Source organism: Peromyscus leucopus, chromosome 5 (genome assembly GCF_004664715.2).
Source record: "Peromyscus leucopus breed LL Stock chromosome 5, UCI_PerLeu_2.1, whole genome shotgun sequence".
NCBI classification, from domain to species: Eukaryota; Metazoa; Chordata; class Mammalia; order Rodentia; family Cricetidae; genus Peromyscus; species Peromyscus leucopus.
Window position 1 is genome coordinate 62,275,360 of NC_051067.1, and position 6,000 is coordinate 62,281,359.

The following is a 6,000-nucleotide window of genomic DNA, read 5'->3' on the forward strand; positions in this document are numbered from 1 at the left end:
GTCCAAAAGAAATAAAGAATCCAAAATGGAGAGTCTAACACCCTAGGGCTTCTTTATCCCAGGAAATTGCTACCTGATCAGAACAGGTGCCTGAGAGGTTACACTGTACTCAGGCAGCCCTGAACACTAAGAAGGCAGAGTGTCAGTGTGAGAAATACCACTGGAACCATCCCCTTGATTTCAATTAAGACCTCAAAAACCCAAACCCCCAAAGGACGGACAACTTGAAAGCAAACTAAACCCAAGGATAAACTAGGGAGCAGAAGACAGGAGGATGCCTGGGCTCACTGGCCAGCCAACCCATCCTAATCAGCAAGGCCAGAGTCACTCTCAAAAGACAAGGCAGGTGGTTCCTGAGGGACAGTGACCTCTGGCATGCACATGTGCCCACATGTGTTCAAACCTGTGTTCACACCTCCTGCATGTACGTGTGCTAACACCCACACACAAAATAATAATAATAAAATATCAAAACTAGGTAAACACTGAGACTAGTAACATTTATAATCGCAAACTGAAACAGAAAAAAGTGGAAATATCATTTTTTAAGAAAGCAAAGCAACCCTAGAAAGAATTATAAAAATAAACTGCCCAAGTAAGACAAATTTCTAAAACTAGTCTCCATACCTATTCAATTTTTTCCTTTTGTGATTTAAGTTTTTAAATTTTTATTTCACCTTGTCTTATCTTACTACACATATACTAATAAATTAAACTGCATGAAAACCAAACGAAGTAAAACCAGGCAAAGAAGATCTAGAGCAAATAAGTACTGCATCCACGCCATAATAACACATGAATATTTCACCCCGGTAACATGGCTAACTGTAAATTAATATACTGAGCAGTTTTAAAATGACAGTATACCATTACACTCTAGCATTTTTCTTATTACTATTCACTTGTTGATACAGTGGAAGGAAAATTCCAGGGGGAAAATGTGACTTCTGCTACACTCCTATCAATGTCAGGAAGACACAGGTGCAATGTGGACCTCTGTCACAAGATAACTGAGTCATCTCTTCAGAGCCAAAACCACTCAAGGAGACACAAAACTCCAGAGTCAATCTTGATCTTACTACAAGCAAATGAAACATGAACACTTATTAGACATTTTATTTCAGGACAGATCACTCCTAAAGCTTTGTGAAGAGTGGGGCATGTTTAAATAAGGTAGTCTAAGCTGATGAAAATAGAATTACAAGGAAATCAACAAATCCTTACAGTCATTATGTCTGTGAGGAAATCGAAGTATATTGTATTTGGCACTTAATCCAAGTTTTACAGCTACAGAATCTAACATGGAGCCCAAGTGTTCTAAAAGCAGACACTGAGGTGGACAGTCTCCTGTGGCCATGAGGATCAAGCCGACTGACTCACTTTCTGTGATGACTATGAAACAAAACCAAGCCACTTCAGATGAGAGAATGGTTCAGGAGTGTCTTCAAACCAATGATGACAGCACACCGGCCATGCAGGGAACTAGCTGATACTCATGTAACTGCCACCTCAATCTCCCCGACTCTGTTACTATGTGCACACTCTTTCCTCACCCTCAGAGTATCCTAATTTTCCAAAGAAATGTTTTTTAAAACTAAGTCAGCTGGGCGGCAGTGGCACACGCCTTTAACCTCAGCACTTGGGAGGCAGAGCCAGGTGGATCTCTGGATCTCTACAGAGCGAGATCCAGGACAGGCACCAAAACTATTCCGAGAAACCCTGTCTCGAAAAACCAAAAAAAAAAAAAAAAAAAAAAAAAAAAAACAACCCTAAGTTGTGAGGTGATAGAGCAGGTAAACGACACTAAGCAAGCAAGAATCGTCTCTGACTCTAATTCCCACCCCCTCTAGTCCTGGATGCTATAGGGAAGTGTACTACAGGTCAGACTTCAAATTGTGATTCTTACGTTGACTGTAAAAATGGTAGAAACCTTTTAGAGGGAAGACGATCCTCTAATATATAATTAGATCACATCTGTAAAATGGAAAAATGCTCTTCACAAATTACACTGAAGGGACAAACTGTAAGTCTGTGGTAACTAGTCTGAATTGCACTAGTTACAAAACAAGGTGGCTGAAGTAGAATTAAACTCAAAATCCAGAAAACGTCTCCTTCTCTCTACCTGAAGTAGCAATTCTTAGTTTTAGTATCCTAAATTCCTTGGCTGACTTCTGAACGTCCTTAACATTCCTCAACTTTTCACCAAAATAATTTTGTTCTCAATTTGTTATGAGGTCACCAGCTTTCTTCGCCCATCTTAACTGGCTAAACTGTCGCAATACTTTGACATGACGGCAAGGCAGGCCAGTGCAAACCGCCTGGCCCTGGAGACCCAGACTGGATTTGCTGGTTCCCATACAATGCCTGAAGAGGATCAGTCAATGTACACCCAACCCCAAGCCTGTCGCTTCTCCTTCCTGACTTGTTTAACCAGACCAGCTGTCCTCGCTGAGGGCTGGCTACCTGCGGAACAAAACACGGTTAGGGAAGAATGGAGGGCTGAAGAGACAGCTCAGCGGTTAGGAACACTAGCTGCTCTTCCAGAGGATCCAGGTCTGACTCTCAGCACCCACGCACGTGATGGCTCACAACCATCCACAACGTCAGTTCCAGGGGATCTGACACCCTCTTCTGACCCCCGAGAGTAACAGAAATATGTGTGATGCACATACATAAATGCCAGTAAAACACTCATACACATAAAATAAACCTCAAAAAATATTTTTAAGGGGAAATGTGTAATGGTTTATACTCACCAAAACCACAACCCAGAGCCGTACAGTCTAGGTGGTGGTGCATGCCTTCAATCCCAGCACTTGGGAGGCAGAGCCAGGCGGATCTCTGTGAGTTCGAGGCCAGCCTGAACTACAGAGTGAGATCCAGGAAAGGCGCAAAGCTACACAGAGAAACCCTGTCTCGAAAAAGAAAAAAATAATAATAAAATAATAAAAATAAAAATTAAGCAGCAGCCAGCACCAAGGCCCAGGACCCAAACTCTGAAAGTTTGACAAAGGATACTTTCTGAATACCTCTGTTGAGAACTCACGGGTTATTTAACTCAGGACACCTGTCCTTGCAACTAGGGCCTTAGAAGTTAATTTACACTGTTATCAGCATCATTTCCTTTTCCATTTTGACTTATAGCTTAATGGCCTGTGGAGAGTACAGACTAGGACCAGTCATCCACCTTAAGAAATGAACGACACCATGCTTACAACTTCTCTTACAAAATTATGACCAACTAGAAAATACTTTGTCAATTGTAGGGTCTTAGGGAGAAAAGTGATGAGACACTGTTCATCCTGTGCCAGTTTATTGATTCCTAAGATAACAAAGAAAGGGAAATAAATAAATAAATAAATAAAAACTTAAACTCTGACTTAGTCCCCGCTCCAACCCCTAACCAAAACTTTCCAAAGATTCAAGTTGACCAGGGTGATCTCAAACATCCTGCAAAACTTTTCTAAGCTATGAAACATTAACTGTCGGGAGGAGGGGAAGGGGAGAGAGAAGAAAGGGGGAAAAAAAAGAAAAAAAGAAAGCTGGTCCAGAAAGAATACTGGGACAGTGTCCCTACTACTTCCATGCGTGTGGCATTATTCCTAAAGACTGGGTACTGGCCCAATTCACTGAGCCTTTCCAATCCATAAGGCACAAAGCATATTAAAGTCTTCTAAAAACTCATACAGGGTAGAGGAGATGAATGAGGAGACTCGACTAATGCACGCTTTATTCGAAAATGTCGGGATGTCAGCTAACACCTTGTAAGCGAACTTGAAAAGTAAAATGTATCTGTTGATCAAAACGAGGGTGGCTAGGTGGGTGGTAGGCACAGCCCAGAGACAGCCAATGTTCAACTGATATGAACGTGCCACCATGGAGTCAGACTTCTCTCACTTGCCGGCATTAAAACACCTGCGAACTACCGGGCTCCGGGAGCTCCAAAACTATCCTGCAAAACTTTGCAAGGGCGCCCACATTTCCAGGCTTTCCAGATTCCCTCCCTCACGCCCATCCTCCCCCGAGGCTGCTCTCCAAACAAAGTTCTGGCGGCGGCATCCCGGCAATCGTTTCAGAGGAACGAAGTTTGCCTGGGTCCTGCCCACTCGCGGCTCCCGCAGGACGCAACTGAAACTTGTGAGGGAGACACGTCTCCCCGGGGACCGAAACTTGCAACGGGGGGGTGGCCGGGTGGGGGAGGATGGCGGCCGAAGGGTTCCGCCTCCCCGAGGGGCTGCACGCCGCGCCGGGCCCTTCCCGGGCCCCCGGCCCCCGCGCCCGCCCGCCCGCCAATCACGCCGCAGACCCCCGGCGCGCGCGGCGCGGCGTGCGAGCTCTCGGTGAGCCCGGCTCGGTCCAGGCCGCGCCGCCACCTCGTGCCCTCTGCCCGGGGCCGGGAATGGCGGCGTCCGGCTGCCTGGGGCCAATTCCGTCCCGGGCCCCCTCGCCTTAGACCCCCGCCAGCCTCTCTAGCAGCGACCGAGGAGAAAAGGAAGTTTACCTCAGGGTGGTCCCGGCGGCGGCCAGTCGCGGGAGGCCGAGCGGGTCCGGCGCGGTGGCGGCGGCGGCGGCGGCTACCGCAGTGCCCTCCGCCCCATTGTCTCCCTTCCAGGAGGCTCCCGGCGAAGCCGAGCCCGGGAACCAGGAAGTTCCCCGGCGCGACACCTCCTGCTGCCGCCGCCGCCGCTATGGAAACGGCCCCCGCCTTCCCCAGGGCGGCTCGCCCGGGACCCCGCCTCCTCGCCGCCGGCCCCGCCCGCTTCACCGGCCGCCAACAGTCGCCGCTGCGGCCGCGGCGGCCGCCGCCATCTTGGCGCGGACAAGCGGCCCCTGCCTTCCCGGCGGCACGTGCGCTGCTCCCGCGCTCCCGCCGGGCGCGCTCCCGCCGGGCTGCAGGCCGAGGCCGAGCCCCCCCCGCCCCCGCCCCACTGCAAGAAGCGAGGTGGGCGTGCGGACCTGGCAGCGCCCAGGGAGGGCCCCAGAACTGCAGATGGCTCTGGACCAAATGCAGTGTCTGACACTTGGGAGCTGGCAGGAGAGCAGGGGGCTCGGTTTGCATCTGGGGGCCAACTGCTTCCCAGCCTTGAGACCTTGCCCACTGCACTTGGCTTTCTCCCCGCTTCCGTGAAGGGGGGATGGTAACCGTACCTGCTCCATGGAGTTGTTCCCTGCGCAAGCGAATGCTTGGTAGTGTGTGCACAGTGATAATCTGTCAATAGAGTGGCGCTGTTACTGACAAGGTCGCACAGTCAATTTCCAGGCATTTATGCCAAATGATCAGCACAACTTTTAAGTAGGCTACCGTGTGCGAGCCTTTTGCTGCCTAAAGCGTGTTCGTGTTCATCTCTGTCCCATCTTTCTCTAGGTCAGCTTTCTTTTGTGTGTCGTGGAAATGGTCAAGAGTTTTAATCTCCACAGTCCATTAAGAGCCGCTGTAAAAAAAGATGATGTAAACTTCCCAACACTACAATTTGCTGACAGTTAAATGATTTATTCAATGGAAGCTACAAAAGTTTGGGTGTGCGAATAACTAAAAGGCTTCTGTGCTTCTAGTTTCCAGGAACTAGAATTACTAAAGCTGGCAACTCTGCACTGTTGTTACTCTCTCCCTAGCTGGTGAAACCTGACACTCATGACTGCGTGCTGTGTGCAATTAAGGGCCTAAGAGAAGGAAGGGGAGGCCGCTGGCCGGCCCTTCCTCTGCATGCAGATTTGAACACCTGTGAATAGATTGGGCCTTGGTTGGCTTCTATGGCCCTTCTGTCTCTCAAATGTCGCATTAACCACTTTACATTGTTGGGGAGGCAGGGGCTGCAAGGGGCACCCAGGGCCTTTTGAATACGCACATACACACACACACTTCCATTGATCTGCATTCCCAGTTTAAAGACAATAAGATAATAAAAATGTATGCTTTTATTTGGGTGCTCACTTAAACCTGGTTGGCAAATACTACTTTTGGGGGGTTTTGTTGTTTTGTTTATTCTGATATGTACAAAA

The 6,000-nt window shown here is 48.5% G+C and overlaps 1 protein-coding gene across 2 annotated transcripts in view; it reads right to left on the bottom strand.

Annotated features, from left to right (window-relative positions):
* Usp6nl (USP6 N-terminal like) overlaps window positions 1-5,215 on the bottom strand; it is a 147,190-nt gene extending 141,975 nt beyond the window's left edge. Inside the window, exon 1 of one of the 2 annotated variants that reach the window (XM_028891612.2) lies at window positions 5,149-5,215. The gene's annotated coding sequence lies outside the window, so the exon portion shown is untranslated. Of the gene's footprint in view, window positions 1-4,501; window positions 4,714-5,148 lie in introns of those variants that run through there. The other variant, XM_028891606.2, reaches the window with a different exon arrangement.
* Window positions 5,216-6,000: the final 785 nt, after the last annotated feature.